This window comes from Scyliorhinus torazame, chromosome 9 (genome assembly GCF_047496885.1).
Source record: "Scyliorhinus torazame isolate Kashiwa2021f chromosome 9, sScyTor2.1, whole genome shotgun sequence".
In the NCBI taxonomy this organism is placed as follows: Eukaryota; Metazoa; Chordata; class Chondrichthyes; order Carcharhiniformes; family Scyliorhinidae; genus Scyliorhinus; species Scyliorhinus torazame.
Window position 1 is genome coordinate 133,922,585 of NC_092715.1, and position 13,088 is coordinate 133,935,672.

At 49.3% G+C, this 13,088-nt stretch overlaps 1 protein-coding gene across 1 annotated transcript in view; it reads left to right on the plus strand.

Moving 5' to 3' along the window:
• LOC140430122 (uncharacterized) overlaps window positions 1-13,088 on the plus strand; it is a 292,957-nt gene that overhangs the window by 144,770 nt on the left and 135,099 nt on the right. The window lies entirely within an intron of this gene.

Here is a 13,088-nt window from a genome sequence, read left to right on the forward strand (position 1 = left end):
CACTTGTCCATGATTCCAACTGCTGAACCTAAGAGAATCACGCAATTTCCGCCCCTGAAAGCAACCATGCTTGCACGCGAGTTGCGAACATAACGGGGGCGTTTCTCTGAACCCCGCGCCGGGCCGGAGAATCGCCGCAATCGCGCCCCGACGCCGGTGTGCGATTCTCCGAGGTGCGGAGAATCGGCGCCATTTGTGCCGCCGCATTTGGCGCGGCGCCGGCTGCGGGCCGCTGTAATCGGCGGGCTCGCCGATTCTCCGGCCCGTATGGGCCGAGCGGGCACGCGGATACGACAGAGTCCCGCCAGCGCCTTTCACCCCTGATCGCTGCCAGCGGCAACTCTGCGGGAACAGTCAGGGGGGGGCCTGTGGGGGTGGGGGAGGGGGCACCTTCACCTGGGGGGGCCTCCGATGGGGTCTGCCCCCCCCCCGGCCTACTTTCTGGCGCGCCAGCCCCTGAACACCGACTCCATGTTGAGTCGGGGCCGGTGCGCTAAAGAAGTCTCCCGCGCATGCGCAGGTTGGCGCGGCCCCCATTTGGTGCCGTGAAAGGAGGCTGGAGCGGCGTGAACCGCTCAAGCGCCATGCTGGCCCCCTGTGGGGGCCAGAATCGGTCATACCAGGTCCTGCGACGCCGTTCACAACGGCGCGAACACTTGGGCTCCATATCGGAGAATCGCCCCTAACATCAGCTGGCAATGTTACTTTTCAACACAAATACACTTTGCTCCATGGCACAGGTGTGCCTTTAAACAGGCAAGTTTATTGTTGACTTTACACACAATAATACTGATCTATTGGAGGTAATGGATAACGGTATTCAAATTTGTGCTTTCTGGTTGGTTGTTGGAATTGCAATTGAAAAACAATTGGAGTACCAAAACAAAATGTAACTCTTTGTCATTGATTGGACATTTTGAATAAATAACTATCATATTTTTCTTCAGTTTTTAAACTTTAACAAATCTTCTTGATACTTTCTGCAGGGCTGACTATGGCCTTAAAACTATTTACCTGAAAAATATACTCAATGCCTAATAGCTTTCCAGGATACATAGTTATTGAAAATACCATAGCTTTTCTGTTCTCCTGATCATTATAACCATCATTGTTGTATTTCTAATGATAGGATTGTCAAATGAGCATTCAACTTCATTGAATCATTTAAGTTCAGTGCCATAGAATTGGACGTGGCCTTTTTATACCTACCACTCTACTGAACTCCTGTCTTATTGTGTTATTGTCGTCAAAGAGGATTCCTGAAAAGGTAAGTAAAATTGAGTTTATTTCTTACTCGCAGTGAGGAAATGCAGCAGGCAAGAGCACCTTAGTCCCAGCCAGGAAGATGCCGCCTCCCTTCTGGACTGGCTTTTATCTAGGGGATTTAACCAGCTCTGCTGTTGGGTCTTTGCCCCTCAATGGAGATCTCATATTCCACGAGCCGCGTGGGAAATCGATCGGGTCATTCTTGTGGGGGTAATAGCACCCCCACCCCTTCAAAGTCCACAAGCCCTTCTGCCATAGGGATAAAGGAGGCTGCCTTCTCCACTTTGCCCATGCTGAGTCGGGAGGTGTGTAGCATGTTTGGGAATGTGGTTTTCGCGCTGATCAACTTGGCGGGGGGGGGAGGGGGTCGCCATCGGCGACCATTCCCTGGCAAGGCTGTTGTCTGAAACCATGGATGGCTGAGCCTCCATGTTGGACCCTGAGTCCTTCACCTTGTGCATCTCAGTGTCAGGGCCCAAGAGAGTGTTACCCCCAGGCTCCCTTGTGCTGAGCAGGTGGGTCCAAAAAGCGGCTCATACAGAGGGGTCGGCTCTGATGTTCGGTCCCTGCTCCAGAGGTAGTCCATATCCATTCACACCATCCACTCCCATGTTTTTACTTTGTAAGATACCGGTTATATTCGTTGCACCACAGTCCCAGTCCCTTGGTATCTGAAACAATGCCCATAAATGTATTTGTGGAAGTTCTTCACCACAAGAACAATAGCCAGCCCTTCTTTCACAATCTGAGCGTAATACAGTTCCACATCGGCCAAAGTCCATCTCCGTTCCGTCATCCATATGGTGGGATAACATCGCCCCAATTCCATATGGGGAGGCATAGCAAGTGACCAAAAGAGGCCTTGAGAGGTCGTAATGGGTCAACAAGCCTGATGACTACAGTCACTGCTTCATCTTGATAAATGCTTCTCCTTGCGATGCTCTGTACATCCAACCGTTTTGCAACAGCACATGCAGTGGTGTGAGGATGTTCGCCAAGTTAGGAATGAATTTCCCATAATTAATTCACAAGTCCTAAGAACAACTGTAATTCGGTCGCGTTATCAGGCATAGGGGATTCTTCTGCATCAGGTGCAAGCCGTCCCGGATGACACGGTACCCTAAGTACGTGATCTCTTTTGCGTGAAACTGCATTTTCTTCTCTTAAGGCCACAGAAAACCGGCAGAGGACTTCCTCTAAGTTGCCCAGGTGCTCTGCTCAACAGGGCATCATCCAAGTAAACTACCACCCACAGAAGCCCTTGGAGGATGCTCTCATGACTCTCTGAAGAGTAGTACAAGCCAATGACACCTGAATGGCAACCTTGTGTATTCGTAGAGGCCCCTCTGGGTATTAATGGTCACAAACCTTCTGGACTACAACCACTTCACACTCCACAAATTGTGCCGGCCAAATGATTCCTAGGCTTTCCAACTGGGTGAGCTCATCCTCCACCTTTGTCAGCAACGCCCTAAAAGTACCTCGATTGGGCCTCATGGTCTACGTGAATTTTGGCCACCTTTGATCTTACCTAGGCTATCCTGGTACTTTCCCAGGATCTCAGATGGTCCCCCAGTGCCCCTCCTGAAAATCCGCTGCCAATCCTCCCAGTAACCCTGATAAAATAGTGCCTATGCACAGCATACTGTGCCCAGTCTTCTATACTCGCCCCAAAAGCGTTGAATCTCCTGAAGAGCAGCATTTCTGAACCAGTGCTAACCTTGCTCCTCTGTGAGATGCAACCATGGTCTGGATGTCCAGTAGTGCCACCTGTAGTTTTGCTGTGTCCTCATCGCCAATATTGTAGTTAAAGCGGGAATCCTGAAAAGGTAAGTACAATTAAGTTTATTTTCGACTTGTAGTGATCAAAGACACAAGTGAACCCCGCCGTCAGGAACTTGGTCCATCGGAGGCGGAACATCGCGGAGACCCTGGAGAATACCTGGTCGGCCCCGCTAATGGCATGCAAATGGTGTTTACTGTACGTGCGTTCCGGAATGCATTGATGCCACTGTCAAGGTGATGGAGAATTGCAATTTGGCGTCAAATCGCTGCCTGCTGTGATTGTGGAGTCAGTATCTATTCTCCGCCCAATTGCCTTTCCTGATTTTGGCGTTGGCCAACGGAGTATCCTGCCCTTCATTTTTAAATTTTGGCCCTAGTTTTAGATTGTCCCATGATAGGAAACATTCTCCCAGCATCTACTCTGTCAAGCCCCCGGAGAATGTTGTATGTTTTAATAAGATCACCTCTCATTTTTCCAAATTCCAATGAGTATAGGCCAAATCTGTTCTCATAAGACTACCCTTTTATCCAAGGAATCAGCCTTGTATACCTTTTCTGAATGGCTTCCAATGCAACCTTTAAGTCAAAGCCCAAAAATGTACACTATTAAAATCCTGGGGGTTACCATTGACCAGAAACTGAATTGGCCCAGCCATATAAATACTGTGGCTACAAACAGCAGGTCAGAAACTGCAAATTTTGTGGAGAGTAACTCACCTCCTGAATCCCCAAAGCCTGTCAGGCACCTGCAAGGCACAAGTCAGGAGGGTGATGGAATACTCTCCACTTTCCTGAATGAGTGCCGATCAAACATCACCCCAAGCTCAACGCTATTCAGAACAAAGTAGCTTGCTTGATTGACACCACATCCACTACCTTAAACATTCACTTTCTCCAACACTAATGTGCAGTGACAGCAGTGTGTACCATCTGCAAGATGCATGCAGAAATTCACCAAAGGCTCCTTCGACAGCAACTTCCAAACCTCTACCACCTAGAAGGATGAGGGCAGCCGGTGCATAGGAACACCATGATCCACTCCAAGCAACACACCATCCTAACTTGGAGCTATATTACCGTTGGTTCATTATTGCTGGATCGGCTTCCTGGAGCTCCCTTCCACTGTACTGTGAGTGTACCTACACCACATGATTGCAACTTTTCAAGAAGGCAACTCACCATCACCTTCTCAAGGGCAATTAGAGATGGGAATAAATTTTGGCCTAGCCAGTGAAGCCCAGAGCACCCCCCCCCCCCTTCCCATGGAATAAATTAAAAAACACAATGCCCTGTACAATTGTGGCAAGGCTTCCCTACTTCTAATTACCTTCCCATTTCCATAAAACCATAAGTCATTTCAATAAAGACTATCACTCTATTTGGCTTCCTCAGCATTTGCTGTATCTGCAGTCTTAACTTTTTGTGATTAATGTACAAGGACACCCAGGTCCATCTACTGCACCATTCTGTATTCTCTCTCCATTTTAATAATATGCTGTTTTTCTATTCTTCCTGCCAAAGTTGTACTCCATCTGTCAATTTTGTTCCCACTCGCTTAATCTACCTATAGGCCTGTGTAGACTCTTTGTAGCCTCCTCACAACTTGCTGTCCTACCTATCTGTACATCATCAGCAAATTTGGCTACAATACAGTCGATGCGTCATCCAATCTTCATGGATTGGCAGTTCTAGGGTGGCTTCAATGTAATCAAACTCTTTCTAGAATTTTTGCCTTCCAACATGTCAGGAGGTGGGACATTAGAAGGACTGGAAAACATTGCACAACTGTTGATTTCATTGTTCTGTGTATGTTGTATATTCAATCGGTCTCTCACAAAGAAGTTCTGAGGATTTTATGGTTGAACATCAATTGTTTACATTATTTATATACATATATGGGCTAAGAGTTAACTCATGCTTGCTTTTACACAGTTATCTGTCCAGTCTACAACTCTCTCATATCTCAGGTCATGTGTCTCTTTACATCACACTGTGGCGGCACTGTCCCCAGTCCCATATTGACCCTTGTTATTCCAGATACCCTTATACTACATGTAGTACTGATTATCCAGGTTGATATATTAAGGACAGTGTCCAAGCATTTTGCATGCTACTCTCTGCCCACACGGGTGCAGTATTGGGCTGCAGAGTATACATGAGCAAGGTTACCAGTACAGAGGTTGTGTGCATTGGATCCCTGTGATTCCTGTAGTTTCCTGGCATTTAATCTGGTCTTGGTCCTCTCTGTGACCCTTTTCAAGTGTTCATGGTACTTGAGGCTTTGGTCCAGTGTGACTCCAATGTACTTGGGATATGGCTTGCTCTTTACTGGTTTACTGCAAAACGTGACCTGGAGTACTCTGTTAGCCAGACAGTTGTTGAGGTGAAAAACAGTGACTGTGGTTTTAGTTGGGTTTGGGCAGAGATGCCATGCCAGTAGTCAAAATAATACTTTACCACATTTAATTCCTGGGATAAGGTGCTATTGAGATCCTCTTGGTTGGTTTAATAAGGACTAGATCATCTGCATAGGAGGCAGTCATTCCCCTTGTCATGATATTCAAACACACATCACAATACACACATCATGATAGACAGACCAACAGACCAATTAGCACACATAACACGACAGCCAATCACAGACAAGAGCAGACACAGTATAAGACAAGAAACACGACACCTCCTGGTCAGTCCATCTGGAGACAGGACAAGGCCAGGAGCTCATTAACAAGACACTCACACATCCACCACGTGCTGAGTACCAAGTCAGATGTGTAAATAACTAGTTGGAATAAAACTGCGTTGTACCAATCGCAACCATGTTGGTTCGTCTGTACCTCAGAGCACCCAACACCACATGGTACCAGTGAGTGAATCGATACTTACCGGCAAATCTGCCATCCTGAGCCATGGACACCCACAACAAACCGCAGCCATTGCAAGTCGCTGGGAACCTGGGCACCAATTGGAAGCTCTTCAAGCAGCGATTCGAACTGTTCATGCGAGCCAACGAAAAACAGGACGCCTCGGATGAAACAAAGATTGCCATGCTCCTCACTACCGCAGGTCAGCACGCCTCGATGTATACAACCCCTTGGTGTTCGCGGAAGGTGAGAACAAATCTAAATATGACACGGTCCTCCTCAAGCTCGACCAGCACTTCAACGTTGAGGTCAATGAAAGCTTTGAGAGGTATATCTTTCAGCAGCGCCTACAAGGTAAGGATGAGCTCTTTCAGTCCTTCCTGACGCACCTCCGCATACTCGCGCAGTCCTGTGGTTATGGCACCACCTCAGAGTCCATGATCCGGGACCAGATCATTTTTGGCGTTGCCTCCAGTGGCCTACGCCCGCAGCTTCTAAAAATTAAAGGCCTGACCTTAGCATCTGCAGTTGAAGCCTGTGTCCTGCATGAAAATGCGACCAGCCGCAATGCCCAACTTCAGGCGACCGAATCGGCACGGAGGGGGTTCCAAGCGATGGAATCGGCATGCCAGGCCGCCCACGAGGCCGAACGCATCCAGGCAATCGAGTTTCTCCCGGCCCGTGGCCCAAACGAGGGCAGCCGTTTCGCGCGCTTTTTGAGGCCTCCCGCGTTTGTGCGCGCCAAAACCTACGGCAACACTGAGGGACGTGCTGCGCAGGCGCGGCCGATGCAAGACCAAACTGCGCATGCGCAGTGGCGTAACGAACGCCATGACGTCATGACGTGCGGCAACTGTGGAGCTGCACATTTAAAAGGGCAATGTCCTGCAAAAACCCGACAATGCCTACGCTGTGGCAAGATGGGCCACTACGCAGCCTACTGTCGAGCGGCTCAACCTGTGGATCTGCCACATCTCCGACAACCTCGCAGACACGTGCGGACCATCCAGCCTCCACATCACGACATCCAAACCGACGACACAGATGACCAAGATGCCTTCCGGGTTGCGGTCATTGATGTGAACCGGGTCAACACCATCAATCCGGCCGATGAATGGAGTACCACCCTGACGGTCAACCGATCGCCGATCACTTTCCGCCTGGACACTGGCGCCTCCGCCAACCTCATAGCATAGTAAGCATTCTATGCCATGAAGGTCAGACCACCTATCCAGCCATCCGGGTGCAAGATGGTCGACTACAATGGGAACGTTATCCCGGCCATGGGATCCTGCCAGTTCCAGCTGACACACAAAACACACACGGCCACACTCTCGTTCGAGATAGTTGGCTCATCGAAGGACTCCCTGCTGAGCGCACAGGCATGTAAGGCTCTCCATCTTGTGCAAAGAATTCTATCTCTCTCTCCAGACGGCACGTTTGACTTCCCGGATGCAGAGTTCAACGCACAGCTCCAATCGCTCCTCGCCCACAACCAGGAGGCATTCGAAGGCATGGGAACACTGCCATACACCTACCGAATTCGCCTCAAACCGGACGCCATCCCGGTCGTTCATGCCCCTCGCAGGGTTCCTGCGCCACTTAAAGACCGCCTCAAGCTGCAGCTGCAGGATCTCCAGGACCAAGGGGTCCTATCCAGGATCACGGAGCCCACGCCATGGGTCAGCTCCATGGTGTGTGTCAAGAAGCCCTCTGGCGAGCTCCGCATCTGTATAGACCCCAAAGACCTCAATAATAACATTATGCGGGAACATTATCGCATACCCAAACGGGAGGAGATCACCAGTGAAATGGCCCAAGCGACGATATTCACGAAACTGGATGCTTCTAAAGGATTTTGGCAGATCCAACTGGACCCGTCCAGCCGAAAGCTATGTACCTTCAACACCACTTTCGGCAAATTCTGCTACAACCGGATGCCATTTGGCATCATCTCGGCATCTGGGGTCTTCCACAGAATCATGGAGCAGATGATGGAAGGCATCGAAGGGGTGCGCGTATATGTGGACGATGTCATCATCTGGTCCACCACACCGCAGGAGCACTTTCATCGTCTCCAACGCGTTTTTGCCCGCATACGGGAAAACGGCCTGCGCCTCAACCGAGCCAAGTGCGCCTTTGGCCAGACCGAGTTGAAGTTCCTGGGCGACCATATCTCCCGGTCAGGGGTCCGTCCGGATGCAGACAAGGTGAGCGCCATCACAGCCATGCCGCAGCCGGCCAACAAGAAGGCTGTCCTACGCTTCCTTGGCATGGTCAACTTCCTAGGGAAATTCATTCCCAACCTTGCCTCCCACACAACGACTCTGCGCCACCTCGTCAAAAAATCTACAGAGTTCCAGTGGCAACACACACACCAGCTGGAATGGGAGGAGCTCAAACGCATACTCACCATGGCACCAGTGTTGGAGTTCTTCGACACATCTCGACCCACCAAAATCTCAACTGATGCCAGCCAATCCGGCATTGGAGCAGTGCTCCTGCAGAGGGATGACACGTCGTCATGGGCCCCGGTTGCCTATGCATCGCGGGCCATGACCCCCACAGAGCAGCGCTACGCGCAAATCGAAAAAGAATGCCTGGGCTTGCTAACCGGCTTAGACAAGTTCCACGATTATGTCTATGGTCTTCCACGGTTCACGGTCGAAACTGACCACCGCCCCCTGGTCAGCATAATAAACAAGGACCTGAACGACATGACCCCTCGCCTCCAGTGCATCCTACTTAAACTCAGGAGGTACGACTTCCAACTGGTCTACACTCCAGTGAAGGACCTCATCGTGGCGGATGCCCTATCCAGAGCAGTGAGCACGCCGCCAGATGCGGAAGGGTTCGTATGTCAGGTCGAGGCACAGGTGGCCTTGACAGCGGCAAATCTGCCGGCTGACGACTCCAGTCTGGCCCGCATCCGCCGAGAGACAGCGGCCGACCCCCTTTTACAGCGAGTGATGCGCCACATGACGGGAGGATGGCTCAAAGGGCAGTGCCCGCAGTTCTATAATGTACGAGACGACCTAGCCATCATGGATGGAATCCTTCTGAAGCTGGACCGGGTTGTCATTCCGTACAGTATGCGCCAGCTGGTTCTCGATCAAATACACGAAGGCCACTTGGGGGTCGAGAAGTGCAGACGGAGGGCCCGAGAGGCGGTATACTGGCCGGGCATCAGTGACGATCTTGCCAACATGGTGATCAACTGTACAACCTGCCAAAGGTTTCAGCCGGTGCAACCTCCTGAGATGCTTCTGCCCCATGTCTGGTGACATCCCCCTGGGCGAACGTGGGTGTTGACCTATTTCACGCGCTTGGCATGGACTATGTTATCATAGTGGACTACTTCTCCAATTACCCAGAAGTCATACGCCTGCACGATCTGACTTCGTCTGCTGTCATCAGGGCCTGCAAAGACGCCTTTGCTCGCCACGGCATTCCGATGACTGTCATGTCGGACAATGGGCCCTGTTTTGCCAGCCATGAATGGTCGTCCTTTGCGGCCTCGTATGGCTTCACACACGTGACGTCCAGCCCTCTGCATCCCCAGTCCAATGGAAAGGCGGAGAAGGGCATTCACATTGCCAAGCGGCTCCTCTGCAAGGCTGCTGCTGCCAGATCGGACTTCTACCTCGCCCTGCTGGCCTATCGCTCGGCCCCACTAGCCACGGGTCTCTCGCCAGCACAGCTGCTGATGGGTCGCGCCCTCAGAACCACTGTGCCTTCCATCCTGGCACCAACAATAGACCATGCTCCGGTACTGCATAGGATGCAACTGCAGCGCGATCGCCAGAAGAGATCGTACGACACAAGGGCAACTGATCTTCCCTCCCTGGCCTCTGGAGACAACGTCCGCATTCACCTACCAGACGGTGGCTGGTCAGCACCTGCCAAAGTTCTCCGACGCGTGGCTCCCCGCCCGTTCCTGGTACGCATGCCGGATGGATCCGTGCGTAGGCGCAATCGCCGAGCCCTGCGCCTACTTCCACGCTCGCAATGGAACCATACACAGACGCCGTGTCCTCCACTGGTTCCTGATTGCGACTTCGTGGAGCTGCCATATACCATGCCCCTTCTGTCGCCGCCCGTGGCTAGACTCGCACCTCAGCCGATGGTTCTCGACCCACCCTTGAGGCGGTCAACCCGAATTCGTCGCCCACCTACTAGACTGGACTTATGAGACTGTTCACACGTCAAATTTTATCAACTACTGTATTGTAATATGTCACTGTTTTATCGTTCAAGGCCTCGTTTGATCGGTCCAAATTTCAACGTTCTTCTTTTGTTATGGTACAACCTCGTTAGCATGTCACACCTGACATCGCCCCTTGTATATAGTTACGCCACATGTACATGCTGTAAATATCACGCACACACACCTTTAGCTGCACTCAGGACACATTTATATTTATAACCACGTAGGCACATAATCTTGTAAAAAAGGGAGGATGTCATGATATTCAAACACACATCACAACACACACATCATGATAGACAGACCAACGGACCAATTAGTACACATAACATGACAGCCAATCACAGACAAGAGCAGACACAGTATAAGACAAGAAACACGACACCTCCTGGTCAGTCCATCTGGAGACAGGACAAGGCCAGGAGCTCATTAACAAGACACTCACACAGTCACCACGTGCTGAGTACCAAGTCAGATGTGTAAATAACTAGTTGGAATAAAACTGCGTTGTACCAATCGCAACCGTGTTGGTTCGTCTGTACCTCAGAGCACCCAACACCACACCCCTCACATGGACACAGTCTGCAGCTGCCATGCCGGGAATCTGAAAATACTGGGCAATCTCAGCAGGTCTGAGAGCATCTGTGGAGAGAAAAGGGAGCTAACGTTTCAAGTCTGGATGATTCTTTGTCAAATCCTAACAGAACCAGGAACATATGCACCACACAAGTACCAGGCAATGATCATCTCCAACAAGAGAGGATCTAACCATCTCCCCATTCTGTGGCAATATCGTCACTGAATCGTGCACTGTCAACATCCTGGGGGTTATCATTGACCTGAAACGGAACTGGACGAGCCATATAAATACTGCGGCTTAATAGCAGATCGAGGCTGGGAATTCTGCAGAGAGTAATTCACCTCCCGACTCCCCAAAGCCTGTCCAGCATCTACACGGTACAAATCAGGATGAGTACAACTCCAAAAAACTGAACAAGCTTGACACCATCCATGACAAAGCAGCCTACTTGGTTGGCACCATTTTCAACGTCCAATGCACAGTGGCAGCAGTGTGTACCACCTACAATATGCATTGCAGCAACTCACCAAGGCTCCTTTGCAGCACCTTCCAAACCTGTGACCTCTACCATCCTAGAGGACAAGGGCAGCAGTCCCGAAAGCGGAACCTATAGGGCTCCACTTATGACTTGGTGGATCTAAATCTACTCACGTTCATGCCAATCCTCTGCCTTGAAGATTTTAATCAATTTCCTATGCATCAAAATGTCAGATCATTAATTCCACTGAAAAAATCATATCTAATAGCCATCACTGTGGTGCTTCATTACAGGTTCTCTGGAAATGAGGAGGTACAGCGTCTCCTGGACGACCATGACCCATAATTCCGTTAATTTCTCAAGAACTCGATGGTGTTAGGACATTAGAACCTCTAAAGTCATGCTGCTATTTTTTAATAATTCCCAATCTATATCCAAATGATAATTCATATATTTTATAATATCTTTGAACATCTTTCCTTACGATTAAGACTACCTTAAATTTAAAAAACCTCCCACAGTGCATCATTATATAAAAGAGAAGCAAAATACTGGGGATGCTGGAGAGCTGAAAAACAGAAAATGCTGGAGAAACTCAAAAGATCTGGCAGCAACTGTGGAGAGAGAAACAGAGTTAATGTTGCGAGTCCGTACGACTCTTCTTAGGAACTGAAGAGCAATAGAAATGTAATGGGTCACGTAGTTGGAGAGCGGGGCGGAGGAGGTGGGCAGAAAAGAAGGTCAGGGATAGGTCGAAGCTAAGGAGAGATTGGCAAAGATGCCAGGGACACAAGACGAAGGGAGTCATAATGGCAGAATTAAGGATTAATGAAGGTGCAGATAGTGACATAAAGATAAGATAGCAGAATGTGTTAATAGGAGAACAAAAGTCAGTGCTCAGTGAAAGCAAAACTGAAGAGCAAATGATAGATGGCCCTGTGGGGTGGGGGGTGGGAGTGGGGGCTTGGATTTGCACTGGGACAGACCAAGGAAACAAAAAACAACAAGGGATCAAGATGGGCATCTGTTTTTATATCTTATAGAAAAGAGTTTGGATGCAGAATGGAAAGGCATAGCCGCAGGTCTTCCTGAGATCAGGACTGGGATCACCTGATGTTTATGACTTGTTTCTCTTCACAATCACTTTATAAATGTTGCATACAGTATCTGGCTCGGTAAGAAGAATTAGGAATAGCTATTGCAACCATCAATACCTCTTTAGTTTTTTATAACCTTCAGCTATATGCCAGCATTACAAGTGGTGTTGAAGAAGATAGCACCTGTATACATCTTGTTGTTGGCTGCAAATGTCAGCATAGAAACAGATGTTAATGTAATTAATAAGCTTTGGTGGGTCATGGACCACAGGTTAAGAGGAGGTATTGCTGGAAGAAAAGGAATATTTTCCTGAGCCCATTTGGCCACCATCAAAACTGTCTTAAACTTTGGAAAAACTGACAATGTGTGTGGTCTTTCATGCTGTTGGCTGCTTTTCATGAAGGAAGTAATGAAGGCAGTCAGCACCAGCGAACAAAGCATTTGTCACCTGTTTAAGCCTGTTTGCTGTTTAAGCCTGCTTGTGAAATTTAATGGATTTGCCACTGTCCCTTGGAACCAAGTTGATTTTGTAGAAATTCAAGGCAGTTGTCACATTGATAACCACTGCGGAGCTGTTTGTCTCCTGAAACTTGTCTGAAAGTCTGGACCCAGGAGGAAACACATTTCCATGACAGCCGACAATTCACAATGGGAGGGAGTGAAGGCAGGTCTTGTAGAGATGTTAAACTATGAACACATTGGTTTATACATCAGAATTGGGATCTGGTGTGGCAAATTCTCCTTGGGGATAAACACACTACCCCCTCATGTCTTCCCTCCCTTTGATCGAAAAATGGAAAGGTAAATCCA